General features: G+C 40.6%; 1 protein-coding gene across 2 annotated transcripts in view; it reads right to left on the bottom strand.

The window, feature by feature from the left end:
• Positions 1 to 343: 343 nt before the first annotated feature.
• PRR16 (proline rich 16) overlaps positions 344 to 18,520 on the bottom strand; it is a 268,695-nt gene continuing 250,518 nt past the window's right edge. Inside the window, exon 3 of one of the 2 annotated variants that reach the window (XM_074994130.1) lies at positions 344 to 431. The gene's annotated coding sequence lies outside the window, so the exon portion shown is untranslated. Of the gene's footprint in view, positions 432 to 11,328; positions 12,418 to 18,520 lie in introns of those variants that run through there. The other variant, XM_074994128.1, reaches the window with a different exon arrangement.

The following is an 18,520-nucleotide window of genomic DNA, read 5'->3' as shown; positions in this document are numbered from 1 at the left end:
AAGACTTCAGGTTATAGCGAATGCACAACTTACTCACTATTAGTCGCTCAATGTTGACTTGATAAAATGGCAGTTGGCCATATGCACAATAAAGCAAAATATTAAAAATGCCTATGCGTTGACAAACTTTTTTCTCCCTCCCTCCACATATTATTTTATTCTGTTTGTTTGATTTAGAACTTCAAGACAGCCAGATCACACAAATAACCTGAAGAGTTGTGTAGCTGCAGGTTTGTTTTTTTTTTTGTATTTGTTCAGCATACCTGTATCTCATGGAAGTATTTATTCTTCTTTCCCAGATCAGTTGTAGTTTAAGGCACAAGTTTTCATACACCCTCAGACTCTCCATTAGACCTTCATTCAAAAAATATTAAGTTAAATGCATGAACTTCCACCAGAATTGATAGTTCGCTCTCGCTCTCAATTCGTACCTGTAAAACAGAAAAAAAAAATAATAAAATTTGCACTAAAATGTTGGTCACCACTAGATAGTTCATACCGGCTAGAAGATATTTCTCTAAACGTCAGTATCCATCAACTATTTCTATTTAATCCCTAATCTATTTTACAGGGCCAACTGTGACGTCACCCTATGAAGAAAAGCAACATGGACCATTTTTTTTTTAATTTTATTTCTTCAGAAACAGAAATGATTTGAGCAACATATCTGCAAAATATTTCACGTACCTTTTGTATGTTGAATGTGTGCTAACATTTAGAGACATATGATCATAGAGGTTGGAAAGGAAACACACCAGTCAGGTCACACCATCCACCGGGCTGCCAATGCAGGATTATTCTCTGTGTCTATTTTCTAGTGCTTTATGCTGTATTGTTTATTCTTTCTAATTGAAGGCTTGTGAGCTATTGCTATTTATGTAAGGTATCAGATTAATAATAGATGGAGGAAAAGGCATAATTTGGCTTTCTGAAGGTCAGACCCAGCACTCTCTTTGTCTACATTAACGTTAGCCATTTTAATCATGTGCCATACTTAGCAAAGACTTCACACTAATTAGATGGCACAGGGCAGTTCAAAGCATTTATTTTGCAAGTAACTGGCTCTGAGAGGCTGTACTGAAAAGTGCTGGCAATTTAAGATGTAGCTTTCTCACAAAAGCCTGACAGTGAAGGCCACTGTCACAGAATGATAGTGCAAGCTGAAGTATATGTGCTATCAAATCCAATAAAACAATAGCAAGATGCACCTGAATTATCTTAATGCCAGTGAGAGCAATCAGTGGATATTTGATAGAAAAGATTATTTCAACAGTGCTTCAGCCAGAGTATGTGGAGTAAGCCCTTCTGATGGGGAAGAAATGAAGGGCTCTACAAGAATATTTGGACAGGGTAAATATAAACACAGAAATCTGCTATGAAAAATATCAGTCAGAACACTTGTACCATCTAACGAAGAACTGAATAATCATGACAGTATATTTTAGTGGTGCTTTTAAACTAATTTTAAAAGTCCACATTTTTAAGGATAAGGGATATTCGCTACTTCCTTTTGAAGATTACTTCACAGTCTAATAGCCCTCACTTTACAGGAGGTTTTCCCTGATGGTCAGACTAAAGTTTCCAATTACTTCTCTCCATTCTCTGTACATTGTCTTTTACAATTACCCATTATTTATGGTCTCAGTCAGTTTTCAGTCCACCTATGTTTATAACCAAGCCAATCTATTTTTTTCCATCTTAATGGGACAAAATTACTTTTGCTACTGTACCTTTTCATTTTCTTGGCTTATTCTAGACTTACCTCTCTGATTATGATGAAAACAACTATTGACCAGTCTCTACCAGCTTTAGTAAACTAACTAGTATCTTATTCCTGTGGACCTTCTTGTGGGCGAACATATTCCCATTGTGAATCAAGATGGCAAAATCTGATCCTATATAAACATATCTGGAAACACAATAGTACTGCTTAGATGGTGCAGTGTTGGGCAGGACAGAAAACCACTAGATAGATCTAATAGATAGGCAGAGGTGATACAATCATTCATGAAATCTTTCTTTTCTCTTCTACTTTTGGAAAGCAATTAATTTCTTTTTTTCCATATTGGATGAGTTCAGAGCTAGGTAAGGTTGCAATTTCACCAAACTCTTCCCCCCAGAATTCAAGATACAATTCAATACTGCTGATACCGGCTCTAAGGAAATGTTGACATGTCACCTATATGCTAGCTAACAGCTGTGAAGGCAATGAGCAAAGTCAAAACTACATTGACCAAGACATTGCCCTCCCCCCGCCCCCACAAGGGAAGAGCAGGGAATATACTTCCTCACTGATATACACTTATGTTCATTTTTATAGCTGACCTTTGGATGAAAGGCACATTAGAATTTGAAAGTCAGATTTATTAATCTGAACTTTTCCCATCTATAATCATGTCCTTCTTCCAACTCACTAGGTAGTTGTTGAACAGAAATACTGTTTTCACAACCTTTTGATACTGAACACATAGATCCACAATATGTCTGCCTAACGTTTGCGAAAATTCACTGGAAGTGAAACTACATTTCTATCAATGTGTTGAGAAGCAGCTTCCCCAGTTTTTGGCAGTAGTGTAGCTGACAAGTAAAATCCACTTAAGTAGTAGCTGACTTCTATGAGTCCTGGAGAGAAAAGAAAATTTGGTCATGTTCTCTGATGCTTGTAAGCAATCTACTCAGTACACATTGAGCAGGATGGGAAATGCCAGTTACGATAAAAATAAATATCTTTTCCTAGATCAGTGCTGTTCTTGCTTTGGTGGGAATGTTAGGTCTGAATTACTAAGGCTGTGTCTACATTACCACCTTCCTTCGAAGGAAGGATGGTAATGAGGCTGTTCGGAGTTTACTAATGAAATGCTGCCATGCATAGGCAGCACTTCATTAAGCAAATGCCCCCCCGTGGCAACTCTGAAGTTTTAAACTTTGAAGTACTGGCACACGTCTAGCCGTGGCTCACCCATCGGTACTTCGAAGTGCCGGGGCATCTTCGAAGTCCCCTTACTCCTCAAAACATTAGGCAGACATATTGTGGATCTTTGTGTTCAGTATCAAAAGGTTGCGAAAACAGTATTTCTGTTCAACAACTACCTAGTGAGTTGGAAGGAGGACAGGATTATAGATGGGAAAAGTTCAGATCAATAAATCTGACTTTGAAGTGCTAATGTATCTCTCATCCAAGGTCAGCTATAGAAATTTTGAGGAGTAAGGGGACTTCGAAGATGCCCCGGCACTTCCAAGTACCGGCGGGTGCGCCACAGCTAGACATGTGCCAGTACTTCGAAGTTTAAAACTTTGGAGTTGCCGTGGGGGGCGGAGGGAGAGGGAATTTGCTTAATGACGTGCTGCTTATGCACGGCAGCACTTCTTTAGTAAACTACGAACAGCCTAATTACCATCCTTCCTTCAAAGGAAGGTGGTAATGTAGACACAGCCTAAGAGGAGCTTATGCTCCACCCTAACTTCTACCAAGTTGATAAGTAGACCCCAAATCAGTAAAATCATAACATTAGTTTATCAAAAAGTTTGAAAATCCCAGTTAACCTTCGAGTGACCCTGATCCAAATTATGAGGCAGGAATCCTGGAACTTTTACACATTCCACTGTCAAAACTTTTGAGGAACATTTTCAACAGAAATTATTCATGCCTTTGTCTCTTAGTCTCAAATAGTTTCCAATTCTTGTGTGTGTATTATGCAAAATTAGTTGACAGTCAAACTAAAATTAAACAATCAGAAATTCTATCTAATAGTGATGACATTAAACATGGTTGAGATGCAGATCTTAGTGTGAACTAAGAAATACTCTTCTGTAAACATTTTACCTTCAATTGCTGCTCTGAAACTCTCATTATGTTCATGTTATATTTATGGCACCATATAGATTCCTGGTAGTCAGAAATCAGTATTTACAGTCATGGAATATATACCAGTGATTATTTATTATGTTCACAATTATTATTATTATTATTATTATCATCATCATCACGTATTCTTTAACTTCACAGATGTCATGTATTGGAGAGTCCTTCAGGCATAATCTTCATTAGAATCAATGAAAATTTTGCTTGAATAAGGACAGAATGTGGACTACGGGATTTGGTCCCATAGCTTTAAATATTAGTATGGTTCTGGCTGTACATCAGGAAGTCAACTGTTTTTTTGCATCTTAAACCTTTTCAGCAATTTCATTTTTGCTGTTGTTATAGGATACTACCTCCAGGACATTACCATCCTATGTAAATATATCTTGCCTATATTCATCTGCCTTGTGCATGATGGCTAGTGTTATCAGAGTTTGCTTCATTGTATGGACTCGTGCATCTGTTTTCAGTGGTGTGTTTCACAATTTGGAACTTCAGATTTTCATGCCCTGTCTTCTCGCAAATCTTCCTCTTATGTGCTGAACATAAATATATTAAAGTCTTTTATTAGAAATGTTGGGGTTTTATTTTTGCAGTTACTGAAGACTATTTGCTTCTTTTAACCAACCTTCATGCAGATATAATATGTTATTTTTACTACAGTTAAAAAAAACACAACAAAACCCTGCCAAACAATTAATACAGTTTAACATAAATTGGGTACAATTATCATCCCTAGCTTCTTCTTTAGGAAGGCCTTTGTTTAAGTATTTCTCCCTTTTCTGCTCTCAACAAATTTCTCTCCCATTACAAATTGAAATGGGCCTGAGATACAAAGTTCAGATCCATCTCTTAACTTACACAACATTCTGGAAGTGGTCAGATCCTGAGACCAATGCAGTCTTTTAAACATCTATAGAGCCTAAGGATAATTTCACAACCTTGATCAAGTTAGTGCAAGATTTGCCATTGACTTCAGTAAGGCCAGGTTTTCACATCATATGTTTAAGTGATTTCAGAAAAGAAGTTTTTTTTCCTAAATACGAGAACTTCCCACCAATCCTCTAAAAACTTTGCAATATTTCCTTAGAAAAAGCTGTTTTAATTTATTTGCTTGCAGTCTTTCTAATATAGTTCTTTGGAATTACGGTCTCCAAATAAGTAAAAGGAAAAAAAGGTTTACTTTATTTCTTAAGATAAATTTAGTGGTATCTAGATTAAAAAAGCAATAAATACCATTATGAAAAAATGTACACTCTACAAAGAGAGGGATTTACATTGGTTTTCATGTGGTCAGGGCACAGCAATTCTCAACAAGTATAAAAGCTAGCTTGTTTTCGAAGATCAAAGACGACAGTTAATTTTGAAGCTAAAGAGAGGAATAGGTAAAAGGACTCTATTAATACAAAACCAGATATCTTCGCTGAGCCTATGGTTATTGATGATGATGATGATGACGAGATGTATTCACAGAAAATTACAATAGTTTTGAATCTGTGAGAGTAATAATCTTTAATGACCTAAGTAAAAGAAAAAGGAAATAAAAGACAAATTTAAAGAGTACATCTTCATTCATACTTTAAAGTGTATACAAGGGAAAAGAACAAGAAGACTTGGTTTAAGCCTCTCTGTTCTGCTGACATACAGTGTTCAGAATATCAGAGAGGTAGCTGTGTTAGTCTGTATCTTCGAGAACAACAAGAAGTCCTGTGGTACCTTCCAAACTAACAGATATTTTGGAGCATGAGCTTTCGTGGGCAAGGCCCGCTTCATCAGACGCAATTGATGAAGCATCTGATGAAGCGGGTCTTTGCCCACAAAAGCTTATGCTCCAAAATATCTGTTAGTCCACAAGGTGCCACATGACTTCTTGTTCTCAAGTGTTGAGATTGAAACTTACAAATATTCAGGTTTGAGGCTGATAGCAGTTAAGAATCCTACCTGCAGACATCCACATCCAGTTGTATCCTTTTGGGAAAAAGTAGTATCTTCCTTTGTTAAAAAGATGCACTATTGCTGGACAATTTAGCCATCATTTGTTAATTATGTTAATTACTCATACAAAATCTCTTAAACCTGAATCAAATACATGTGAGCCCATCCAACTGTATTAGTTTCCAGGTTAAAATTAGACTGTAGAATTCATCTCAGGTGCTGAATTAGAATTAAGTTTTGGATTCAGTTCTGAACTTATTTTATTAGTTAACTGCTCTTGCAAAATTATTTTTAATCATTATGTAGATTTTAGATCGACTACTTTTATAATTAATCTGCCATCTTGAATAGTGGAAATCTTGTGAGTTCAGCTGCTGTGAAGAGATGCTTATCAAATTAGATAACAATCTAACACTAACAGCTGTTCAGCTCTAGAATATTCAAGGGTTTCAGATATGGGAATATGTTTTAACTCTTCTTTAAAAGCAAGTTCAAGACACTGTCAACAGAGTCTCTCTTGGAAAAAGTACAATTTATATTGTACCTGAGCAACTACATTTCTTGGAAGAATGCCTTTATTCCAGTAGAAAAGGCCTGTAATGACATCTTTAAGAAAATAGTATGAATATTAACAGAAAACACAAACGTAAATAGCATTACCCAGTAACATGTAGGGCTATGGTATTCAGGGAAATGGCTTACCTTCTGAAATATAGGTTGGTCTGCTTTACTTTCTTGCCCATAAAGGTCTTAAAATATGATTATCTGATGACTGATGTAATTGATGATGCATTATTACATTACATGACAGATCAACTGTTAAATCACATCTTACATTTTGAAAATTTCATGTCTTTCACGTTTTTTTGTCTTTCTTTCACATGAAACATCATAGATAACATTTTCAGTTCTGAGCTTACATTATGACAGCCTTATTGGTCAATACTTTGATCCATTAAACACTCAGAAAGAGGTTAGATTATGATTAAGCACCACTTCAGATAAAGCATAAATAAATTGCTCTGTTCTTGTATGAAAACCTGATACCAAATGGTTTTTATTCAAGCTACGCAAGCTACATTGCTTGAATGCATCTGATTGCTTTAAAATGTTTGCACACTAGTGACTAGCTGCAGTCAAAACATTTTGCGCTAGACCATACAGAAGTCTCATTGATTAATTTAGATAATATTTTCCTACAGGTTTTTGGAAATAAATATTAAATGCCAACCTCTGCTTTATCTCCCAGTAAAAAATGTCTTAATGCCTTAAGCATTATGAATTCTGAAGCATCCTGACTTCTGTGCCTGCAGTCTTATGCTTTCTTCAATTCTTAAAATGTAGAGGTAAAAACTATTCAGAGAACTGTCTTTTCTGCTAATAGTTAACCCCCAATTCCAGGAAACTTTTCTCATGCTGAGTGGAGTCAATGGAACTACTCGTGAATGAGTGCTACTCAACCTAATGGAGGAAGTCACTTCTCTCTCTGATTGAAACTGGCTGCCTCAGGTTACTGCTTTGTGGATTGCAGCAACTGCCTACGAAAAAAAGCCAGCCAGGAGCGGTGGGAGCAGTGACCCATCTGGCAAACCAGAAACATGACAGGAGGAGGAGAACACAGAGCAGCCATCACTGGAGGGGCTAGTATGAGACATGGCCTGGCTGCCAGTGCAAAGGGCTGAGCACACCCAGAGGAGGGATAGGTTGAAGCAGGAGGAGGACAGAGTGCCTTTCCCTCACAGCAGGCCAAGCAGGTATCAGGGAAGCTCCTGACCCAATACCCCATAGTCGTCATCAATGGTCCTAGCTGATACGTAAATGCAGGCAAAATTCTGCAACTAGGGATTTCCCCATCTCTCTTGCCAACAGCATCCAATCTGGTAGGCATTCTCTGAACAAACTGTACCTTACATAAAAGCCAGCCAGGAGTAACTGGATCAGAAAATTTCCAGGCCAGGGATTGTTCAGCTACCTGTCCTCCAGAATACACAACAATCCAATGGGTAGGGCTCTCTGTCTGACTTGGAGAAGGGACTTGAACTTGGGTCTCCTGTATCCCTCAGAGTGCCCTAATTCCCAGGCAATTGGGTATTCTAGAACAGGTCACTCCCATATTAATTTCTGTTGAAGCTATTTCACTTTGGCTCCATCTACACTAGCATTCCTCTTTTGAAAGAGGCATGCAAATGAAGGAAATTGAAAATGCAAACGAGGCACAGATTTACATATTTGGCACCTCATATGCATATTGTTCTTTCGAAAGAGGAAAAGCAGTGTACATGTGGCTCTTTCAAAAGTGATTCCCATCAGTGAAAGAACCCTTCTTCCTATTTTTGTTTTTAGGAAGAAGGGTTCTTTCAAAGATGGGGATCACTTTTGAAAGAGCGACATGTACGCTGCTTTTCCTCTTTCAAAAGAAACTCTTTTGAAAGAATAATATGCAAATGAGGTGCCAGATATGTAAATCTATGCCTCATTTGCATTTTCAATGTCCTTCATTCGCATGCCTCTTTTGAAAGAGGAATGCTAGCGTAGATGTAGCCTGTGTGTGTATAACTGGAGAGAGGAGGTAAGAACTTATCTCAGGCTTGGAGTCAGGCCCTTACCACATCTTCAGTGGAAAGTCCCCAGGCCTCTCACTGGCATTTCCTACTGGCTAGCTTAATTGGGCCACAGTTTAGTTTGCTGGTATGAGTGAATCTCTTTCTTAGGTACCTAATAACTATCACACAGCTCAGGACCGAGTCTTCTACATGGCAGCTATTTGCCTAAACGTTAGAACTGCTGCACTGAACCCATTTTCTGCATCTGAGGCTTTGCAACACTGAGAAGAGCGATACCTAACTACCTCTATAAATCTGGGGTCTCCTAGGCATGCTCTAGGTACCTACCTGCATCTTTAGTTGCCCAAAGACGTGAAAACAAAGCAAAACAAACACCAGCCCAAAGTCCCCAAAGCAGCTGAGTCAGCACAATAGAGACCAAACGACTACAGGAATTCTGCACATTTGGACCAAAAGGACCACTGTGTATTGTGTGACCCTTTTCTAAAACTCCACAGTTACTGGTAGTCTGTTCCAGTTTTTCCTTTTGGAATGGGAGAATTTGCGATACCCTTAGCTCTTTGGGTGCTTGGCTAGTTGAGACCAACCAGCCAATGGATGAGGGGAGATACACTTAGATACACTGAGGGAAGATACGCATACACTGGTGGGACACATCCCAGAAAGGAAGAGTAGTTATTTAAGTACCAATATGGGCACCACAACAAATGGACATAAACTGGACACCAACAAGGTTAGGTTTGCAATTAAACATTTTTTTCTAATGATCAGAGGGTTGAAGTTCCCAAGGGGGCGGTGGGGAGCAAAAAATCCTCACTGGATTAAAAACTGAGCTTGATATGTTTATGGAAGGGCTGCTATGATGAGATTGCCTGCAATGGTATGTAGCTGATATATGACTGCTGGCAGCAAGTATCTCCGATATCTAGTTATGGGGCAGTACATATGGAGGGATTACTACTGAAAATAATTCCTCAGCTGTCTGGCTGTTAGACCTTGTCCACATGTTTAGTATGTAACTCATCACCACATCTGGGATCAGGAAGAAATTTTCCTCTGGGTCAGATTGGCAGATACCTGGGTTTTTACTTGTTGTTGTTGTTTTTGCTTTCCTCTGCAACATGGGGTGTGGCCCACTTGCATGCTTAAAATAGTGTAAATGGTGGATTATCTGTACCTCAGAACCTTTAAATTATGACTTGAGAAATGCAGTAACTCAGCCAGAAGTTAGATATCTGCTACAAGAATCATTGGGTGAGATTCTCTTGTTTGCAATGTGCAGCAGGGTCAGAGATTATTATAATTCCTTCTGGCTTTAAAAGTCTGAGTTTCTGTGACTCAAGCGACCAGTTCTATGATGCAAATGACAAATCTGTGGCTATTCATCACAATTTGCCTGTGAGTCAACCTTCAGCTAAAACCGTATATGTCAACTAAGGCCCTGACTCAGAGTTCTCATCTCTTGTTGACACCTAGAGAACCGGAGAGCCTTCCCTGCGTCAAAGGATTGGGCCACTTTTCAGTAATGACAAACAACTAGCACATTCCTAAATTTTGCAGGCTTATAAATATTATCAAATGGGAAAAGGGCTACCATGGCAACCCAGGGCTTCAGAGTTTCATGTGAGACAGAACTCATATCTGTCTTCTCCAAACGCTCAGGTACTTATCACCTGCTGCAGTAACAGAGCTTCACACACACACTTCAGCAGTTCTGTCATTTAATCCAAACATTGGAGAGAAACATACACTCATTAGTCAGTACATTAGAAGACAGCATGAGTACTAAGCTCAGGCCCAACAATGTGGAGGTAGGATGGGACACAGAGGTCAGTTGCCCTGGGGCTCAGTGATTCAAAAGTGCTCAAGAATCACAGCCACTGTTGCTGCTACCCCAGGAGCTCTGAGGGCCACGTAGGGCATGGGGGAGCCAGCCTGGAACACTCCAGGAAGCGCTGAGGGCTGACATCCCCCAGCCCCACTACTTTTGCCCAAAGCTTCACCCCTTTGGGGGGCACAGACTCGGGCCCCTCCACTTTGCTCAGAGGCCTGACAAGTCTCTCAGACCCCTTGATTAAGGTATTTACCCATTTGAAGCTTAAGTATGTAGAGGAGACAATATATGAAAAACACTCTCCCCTACTGAATGAGTAATTTGTATGTTCCTCAAGTGCAAAGTCCGAAAGGAATAAAGAAAAGCCTGTTTAGATTAAAGCTGAATATTAAAGACAGTTGATATCATATGATTTGCTTTCCCTCTTAAAATTACACACAGGATTATGAAAAAAGGAAAATATATGTTTTTATTAAAAAACAGCTCTAGAATCAATGTATTCAATGAACTGATCACAAAATATGTCAGACAGAAACAATGATTGTTCCTAAATGAAAATCTGTGGATGACTGTAATGCTCAATCTCACTTACCCTTTAGGTTCTCAAATTCTTCCTGACCAAATCGTGGCATCTTTAATGACCCTGTGAATATATTACAGTATGAAAAAAGTGGTCCCTGGATAAAGTAAATCACTTGACAAGGGCACTGTGTGTAATTTTGGAAAATAATCAACATTAGAATTATTCTCTGAATTCCTAGGCATTTGAATCTTCATTTGATACAAGATACTATCACAAAAAAAACACCCTTCACCAATTATATAACTTCACATTCGTTAATGTGACCATTAAAATAACCTATGTACTGAAACTAAGAGTTAAAATGCTTCCTCTTCTTGTTTTCCTCGTTTGCCAGTATAAATATACTTTATAATTTTACAAATTATCATTTTTATATTAAAGCTTTCAGTCTGCAAAATTGTTACAATTTAACATAGCAAAACAGTTGCTGTGTTTTGGTTCCATCTTTAAATCTCCTGTTGGGGTAATGAAAACCATCTAAAATAAGTGACTGCAAATAAATACAAACAACACATTTATTTAGAAAAATAAACTGAAAATGCTGTTTGTCTTTTACATTTCTCCATGAGGCATAGATAAATGGCTATAAAAATTATATGTCAAATACATATTACAAATGACTTTTTTTCTTCAATATTATCTAGGAGGATACTTTCAAAGTCCGACAGGAACATTCTGGGTGTCCAGGTTCAATGTCTTGGCTGTTACTATGATATAAAATGAATTTCATTAACAAAAATATTAGACCCCTTTTTAAATCCCCTTTATCACGTTGATGCTTTTTTTCATCTCTCTCTCCATATTAATCTTGAGGACTATTTTCCTGGGGGGGAGAAATCCTCACTGTAAGAGAGCATTCATTTTCTTCAGCTTTTCACTTTTTCATTCTTTTTGGAGGCCCTGCAAGATATAGCTTGTTGTGGTCTAAAATCTCATGGGGCCATCTGTGCAAATGATGGCACACATCATTACCCTGAATGGAAGTGACAGTGCAAATATTAGGAGTGCATTGAGATGCAATCTGTAATAGCTGATTTTTTTTCTCTTCAGATGCGGGTGGAAAATGGGAGACAACATCCTTTCCAGCATTTTAGCATCACCGATGCTCTGTTCTTCTATGGCTTTGAATATGTACAAGGGATGGCAGAGGTCTTCTTTCCCCCACAAAGAGCAGTATCCCACTGTTGTAGTACATGCATTGCTTTTCCTGCAATCTTTTAAGTGCTTCATGTTTCCTTTTGGCTACATATTTAAATATTTTTGGATGTTGGCTGGACCTCATGATAAATTGATTTATTGTTTGTTACTCTAATTGCTCAGTACTGAACTCCTCAAGTGTCAGGCTTGGAGACAGTTGTTTCTGTAATGGAGCAAGGTATTTAGTTCTCAGTATTTTTCTTTCTGAGTGAACAGAATTTAAGGCTGTGGCTTTTGTCTGGACTCAACTTATAGCTGTCAGATCTGAGGCAGATGATCCGATGCAGATTATACCAGTGATTCGTGCTCCGACTCTAACGAGGGTCGGATTCCTTGTTATTTTCATCAGATCTGGCACGCAAAAAGTCACAATGATGAATCCGACATCAAAGAAATAAATGATGTGCCTCCAAATGCAAATACTCCTTCCAGCCTGAAAGAGCTGCCAAAGAGGGAAAAAAAAAACAGAAAAAAAAACTTTGAAGACATATAGTTAGCAAATAAAAATCCTAATAGGAAAGAGTTTCGTTTAACTTTTCCATAAGCCCACATAATTCCAAATTCTTAAAGCAACGGCGTGATCATTGTACATCCTTTACTGATACTGAACCACATACTCGGCTGGTGTAATTAGGCATTGCCCCAATTATGTCAAAGGAATTACACCAGTTACACCACTGAGGACATGACCAATCAGGGATGCACGCAGGAATTTAAATCTGACCCCTTTTGGAGGGTGCCCATTCCCCAGAGGAACTATCTACTCCCTACTACCCAGCCCCTGCAAGAGCTCCCTCTTCCCTCTCCCTTATCCAGCAGGCACTCACTCTGCCCTTCCCCCCACCCTTGCCCTAGGAAGGCATTCACTCTTCTTTGCCTTTGCTGCCCCAGGGCCAGATAAATTCTGCCCCACCCAACTACTACTGAGGTGCCTGGGCCCCTGCTTTCTCCACATGCACAGAATTGCAACTAATGACAATATTCTACATGCACAATCTCATTAGAAGGGCTGACATATGTAATAGAATGCCCTCTTCAACTATAGTGCATTTTTAAAAGAACACTAATAAATGAAGAAAATTCAGAAGTAATTTTATGATTGGTTCTGAAAAGAGAACTTTAAATAGTTGAAAACACTTCTCTAAGAAGCCAAAATAAGTTTAGAAAAGAGTCCAACTCCTGCTTCTAAAAATGTAGCTTTGTTACAAAGTTGTAATGTTAAAAATCTATGAAATAATCCATCATTATTGTCCTTTATTCCTAGACTTTTTTCCATGTTTGTTGTACTGCTGTATGTGTCATGAGAAAGACTGATTTGCTGAGGCAGTGGAGTCTGAATTTACACCCACATTTACCTTTGGATAATTAAGCCAACATTTCCTATCTTATTGACACTCTGATATTAAATCTGCTATTAGTGCAGCTGACCTGAATCAATTGTTAGTGTTTTTGATGAAACTATGAACTTTCTTTTGAAGTTCTATGCATGCAAAATATTTCAACAATAGCAGATATCTGAACACCTAATATTCTTATAGCCAAAAGGTAACTTAATCGGACTATTTAGTTGTTGTCTGAATTTTTACCCATGCTTGTTTCCTTCCATGGGAAGCAAGTTGAAGGGTAAAAATAGCATAAGAGAGGGCATAGTGGGTGGAGTCACACAGGGATTAGTTCTGTTCAATACCTTCCTCAATAATTTAGATAATGTCACAGACAGTTCACTTCTAAAGTTTGCCGATGATACCCAGCTGCGAGGGTTTATTAAATGCTTTGGAGGACGGCATTGGATTAAAATTCAAAATCACCAGGACAAACTGGAGAAATGGTTTTAAGCAAACAAGATGAAATTCAATAAAGACAAATGCTATATATGAAGAGATAAACAGTTACACACATACAATATGGGAAATGACTGCTTAGCATGGAGTAGCGTGGAAAGGGAAAGAGGTGGACAAATTGGAGAAACTCCAGAGGAGAGCAGCAAAAATGATTACAGGTCTAGCAAACATGCCCTATGAGGAAAGACTGAAAAAAATAAACTTGTATAGTTCAGAGAAGAGAAAATGACAAAGAATGTAACAGTTTTAAAGTTCAGCAAAGGTTGTTGTGAGTGGGAAGGAGAAAAAATATGTTCTCTAATTTCTGAGGACAGGACAAAAAAACAATGGGCTTAAATTGTAGCAAGAGTGGTTCAGGTTGAACATGAGGAAAAAACTTCCTGTCAAGGTGATTAAGCACTGAAACAAATTGCATAGGAGGGCTGTGGAATCTCCATCAATATAGATTTTTAACAGCAGGTTAGATAAATGTCTAGATGACGCTTAATCTGCCTTGAGAGCTGGGTACTGAACTGCAAGACCTCTTGAGATCTCTACCAGTCCTACAACTGTATGATTTTCTTAGTGCTTCTGCACTGAAGAGTATATACTACACCACTTCATTTGACAGGAACACAGTGGTAACTACAGCACTCAGATGCCTTACAATAACCTTTCTGGATGCATTGGTTGTAGCTAATGTTACTCGTTGTGCCAACCAAGTGAGGGTACTGGAGAGTAATATTAATAAAGTTTCAACTCATCTCTCCCATTCTTCTGAGTTGACCATGCCAATTATGATGTGATCCCAGCAAGGAGACAGATATTTATTCACATTTAAGCCATGTCTACACTAGCATTTACATTCAGAAAATCTGGCCCTCTTTCAAAAGAACGCATGAAGCATCTACAAACAAAAGGAAATCGGAAGAACACAGAGCTGATTTCAGAAGTGCTCCTGCAATCCCATAGTAGGAAGAGTGCCCACTTTCAAAAGATTCTTTTGAACGGAAACATCTGTAGATGCTGCACAGCCTGTTCTTTTGAAAGAAGAGTCGTCCATGGCACTGGTGAGCTGGGGCAGGAAGACACCCTTGCCAGCAGCAACAGGGCTCCATGATCTGTGTCTGACCACCTTTAAAGCAAGACAGACCCAGAAACCACATGGCAGGAAGTTGAGAGCAGGCTGGCAGCAAAGGCACAAGCTCAGCAGCCACACACCCTCATGGCTGCCCCCAAAAACTTGAAAATGACATTGCCAACTGCCCCAAGAGCCCCAAAGCCCCTCGCCCCTACAGCCCTCACAAGGCTCAAAGGAGCTTGGCCAGCTACCAAAAAAAGGGCTTCCTCATGGACTGAGCTGGAGCTCACGTACCTCCTGGGCCTCTGGAAGGAGGAGGTCCAGAGAGATGGGGGCAAATGGCAGAATGTGGTTGCATTTTCCTGCCTGGCCACCAGACTGGCCACCCGGGGACACCCTGCCTGCCTGCACCCAAGACCAGGTGAGTAGCATAGAAAAGAGCTCCGGCAGGGTTATGCCTGGGCCCAAGATGAAGCTGGCCACTCAGGGGCAGGTCCCGCAACCTATTCCTACTACTAGAAGCTCCCCACTACCTTCAGTCCTGGACACCATAGTGGACAAGCCACCCCAAGAGGCCAAGGAGGTGCCAGGACCTGAGGGCCATCCCATGCACTGGGAGCCAGAGCCACCCACAGCGTGGTTGATGAGGAGGGGGACCTCATGATAGATCTGTCCTAACAGTCATCCAGGTGGGTGACAGCCAGCCGGGCATTGCTGGACCTTGGCGAGGGACCATCAGGTAAGTACCCAGCGAGCACACACCCTGGCTTCTGGGACAGGGGTGCCACAGCTGCCAGTGGGCCACCCACATGCCCAGCATCCCTGAGCCAGACACATGCTATGATGGCTGCTGGTGACGCTCAGCACTTGCCCCCTTGGACAGCACCACCACGAGCTGCACATGCGCGGGTGGGTGGGGCTTGACCGTGCCCAGAGACTGCCCCATATGGGTGGGGACTCCCTCAATGCCCATGATACCCCATTGCCACCTTGACATTGGATGGGAGGGTAAGGGGCTGCTGCCCACAGGGAAGGAGGCAGCATGGCCCTCTGGGTAGTACTGAGAGACTGAAATGCCACCCATCTCTCCCTTTCTATACATACAGCTGCACCATCAGAGGACTGGGAGAGTCCCGTCCCCTCTGTCATCCCAGACAGACCACCGCAGATGGTAAAAAAGGCCCAGGCACTGCCCCCACTCCAGCAGCACCATGGTAGGCCTATGGCCAGACAGCATGGAGGCAGTCGGGGAAAACACCACCAGCTGCCACCAGACTACGGTGTCTGACTGGCACCTCTGTCTGGAGAAGGCAGAAAAAGGCTTGGTGGAGGGCAGCCTGGGATGACCTGATGATGAACCTCAGGGACACAATGGCCATCCTGAGAGAGCATGTAGCCCACCTGGTCCACCTTGTCCCATCCCCACTAAACCACCTGCCACCCCCTCACCAAACCACCTGTCAAGGCTGACCCTGTTGAAGACCATCTACTCCCCTTCCCCACTGTTGCCTTTCCCATGCCAAATTGGTGCCCTTCAGACCCATTTTCTGAGGGGGAAGGCAGGACTCATGTGGGTGTCCTGATGTCTCAGTGTGGAGGCAAGCCAATGGCGAGGCTCCTGGCAGGTCTGCTTGCTCATGTGGAAATTCTAGAGCCACCTGGCATTGTTCCAGTCCCCCATCACCAGGTGGTCCCACCAGTCACAGATGCTGGGATGTCTCCACAGGTGCTGAGGCACTCAGGCATGGGGGGAAACTGTTGGGATCCCAGGTGGAGGGACTCAAGTACCCAGGCAGGGGGACTTGCCCCCAGGAGGAGGTGGAGAGCAGCTGAGACCACTGCGGCCAGTTGGCCAGCAAACAGCAAGCAGGAAGGGCAGCTCTACAATCAGGAGTTGCTGCTGGGGATCCATGCAGCATTGCTGATCATCAGCAAGGCTCTGTGGGACTTGGGCAGCTTGGCAGGTCTCAGCGTGTGCAAGATGGGGGTGTTTGGGAGGGGCCCTTTGAAGGAGAAGCTGGCTGTGGGCCCCAGAAGGGCTTGTCAGCCATGCGACTTCATCCGCAGCATTTCCTGCTCCTTTCTTTAGAAAGACCGCCTGTAGTTGTGTGGATGTTCCCTTTTGAAAGGGTGGAGCAGTCTTTTGACAGACAGGATCAAAAGCTCAATCTGCTTTCTGGGTGTAGACCAGCCCTTTTGAAAGACAATCCTCAACACAATATCTTCCGGAAGCTCATCTTCTGAAAGAACACTGTAGTGTAGACATAGCTTTAATGTTTATATTGCAGCAGCAATCGGCCCCAATTGGGATCTGTTTTGCTAAGGACTTGGCAGACATGATTGATGGTTTTGCTGCTTCTTTGAATACGTGCAAGCCAAACCTCTTTCCTTAGACAGCAAGCATAATGACAAATACAACCAACTTTTAAAATATCACTAATATATATTATATTTTTCTCCTTTAGATAGTGTCCAACTGATTTATAATTTGTCAGAATTGCAGCACACAGCTGAACCCTCCTAAATTTGAGATTTTGAAGTTATCAAAGTCAGAAAACAGCAATAAAACTACAGGAATATCACAGGTGACTGATACTGAAGAGTATACACTCTGCCACTTCATATGACAGGCAACAGTTGTAACCACCCTGTAGTTGAAACAAGCAGCAGCTGAGCTGGGAAGCAAATCAAATCTCTCCTGTTAAAAACCAGAGCTACAGATAAAATAGATAAATAGATAAAATAGTTTCTTTAGAGAAAATGAGCAATCCAAAATAATCTTCAGATATGTACTGTACATTCTCAGTTTGTGGTAATTGACTGCAGGTGAGGTACTGCAGCACATTTAGAGGCAGGCCATGCTCTAATTATGGAATAATGGGTGTCCAGCCATTGCTTATCAGTAACATCCATCTGAGAACTTTACAGTTAAAAGTCTTTGAAAAAACTGTAAATTCAACATGGGTCCTGAAAGCCAACCTGGGTTCTTCATGATCTCACATTATCTTAAATAATGAAGCTTCTGAAACTAGAACTTAGCTTAAAAGTCTATGATGTACAAACTCGGAACAGAAGAATCACCATCACTGTGTCATAGCTGCATGGATTGAGCATTGGTAGAAGTGGAGAAAAAGAAACAAAAACTAATAACATACTTTTATTAGTAAATCTAGGACATTAGACTCAGAATATAAAAAGCAACCCTATCTTTAAGATTCTAGTTTCACGCCGTCATTTTCTTCTCTGTAACCATATTTCAAACTTTGTAATAGATCTTCCTGCTCTCTTCAATTTCTGCAGCTTTCCAGTTCAGAAACTGGAAACTAAAACACTATTACTTCCCTGCAGTTTTTAAGCTGGGTTTGATTCCCAGCATGGAGCTATCAAAAGCAAGAAATAACTGGTGATCTGTACTCATCAGGCAATCAGGTAAGGAGGATGGAAAATGTATTGTGCCAATGTAAGTCATTACCCTGTATCTGAGATCCAGGGGTCAGTCACTTCAATTCTTTTGAAAAATAAAGAAGTCTACATCTGTTATCTGAGGCCTTATTGCAACATAATCATTGTGGTAGGTACTCAGGGAAAAAAAATCAGCTAGCTTAATGTGGGTGTGAAGTAAAATAGGAACTGCCATATCAGAT

Source organism: Carettochelys insculpta, chromosome 5, assembly GCF_033958435.1.
Source record: "Carettochelys insculpta isolate YL-2023 chromosome 5, ASM3395843v1, whole genome shotgun sequence".
NCBI classification, from domain to species: Eukaryota; Metazoa; Chordata; order Testudines; family Carettochelyidae; genus Carettochelys; species Carettochelys insculpta.
This window is presented reverse-complemented; position numbering and strand designations above follow the sequence as displayed.